Genomic DNA, 924 nt, shown 5'->3' with positions numbered 1-924 from the left:
TACTTTCATGTGGCACTGCATGGGTACTTTCATGTGGCACTGCATGGGTACTTTCATGTGGCACTGCATGGGTACTTTCATGTGGCACTGCATGGGTACTTTCATGTGGCACTGCATGGGTACTTTCATGTGGCACTACCAGAAGTGCTTTACACCACCAGAGGCTACAGAGTATAGGTCTTCTTGAGTATGGCCAGATGCCAGCTATCTCGGTCCTTTGTCATCTCGGATGAAAGGTTCAGCTTCCTGAGATCCTGCTTCAGTACGTCATCCCATGTCTTTCTGGGTCTCCCACTTCCACACATTCCATCCACTTTACGGAACTGTCAGCATCCATCTGCATCACATGATCAAACCAGTGTAGTCTTCTCTCTTGTACACAGCAACCAGTTCCTCTTATACCTAACTTCTCTCTCTCAGAACACTAGTAATCTGTTGAACACATACACTTAAACTTCACATCCAGCAGAGCATTATAGGCTCATTGCTTTCTAACCGTCACATGTCCTCTACATTCAGTGCCCATGTATCACTACCATGTAGAATTGTATATATGAATCATACAATCTTTCTTTCACTTGGACAGAGAAACATTTTGTAGCCAACAGAAATAACAGTTCTCTGAATTTCCACCATCCTATTCTTATTCTAGCTATCACATTCTCTGTGCATCGTCCCCAACAACTAATTTAGTCCCCCTAGCTAGTAGAAGTTATCTATTACCCCTAATGAGCCACCAGTTTCTAAAATTTTTATGAATTCTGTGCATCTTTCACATATAAACACTATCTTCCCTGATAACTTTCTAGTTAATCTATTTCAACACTTGTGTATCCATAGCTTACACGTTCCTTCCTACAAATCAAACAAGGCCACCTACCTGAGGAAGGTAAAGACCTGTCAGTTTTCTTGTTTCATATATAT

The sequence above is a fragment of the Octopus bimaculoides genome, chromosome 19 (assembly GCF_001194135.2).
Source record: "Octopus bimaculoides isolate UCB-OBI-ISO-001 chromosome 19, ASM119413v2, whole genome shotgun sequence".
In the NCBI taxonomy this organism is placed as follows: domain Eukaryota; kingdom Metazoa; phylum Mollusca; class Cephalopoda; order Octopoda; family Octopodidae; genus Octopus; species Octopus bimaculoides.
This window is presented reverse-complemented; position numbering follows the sequence as displayed.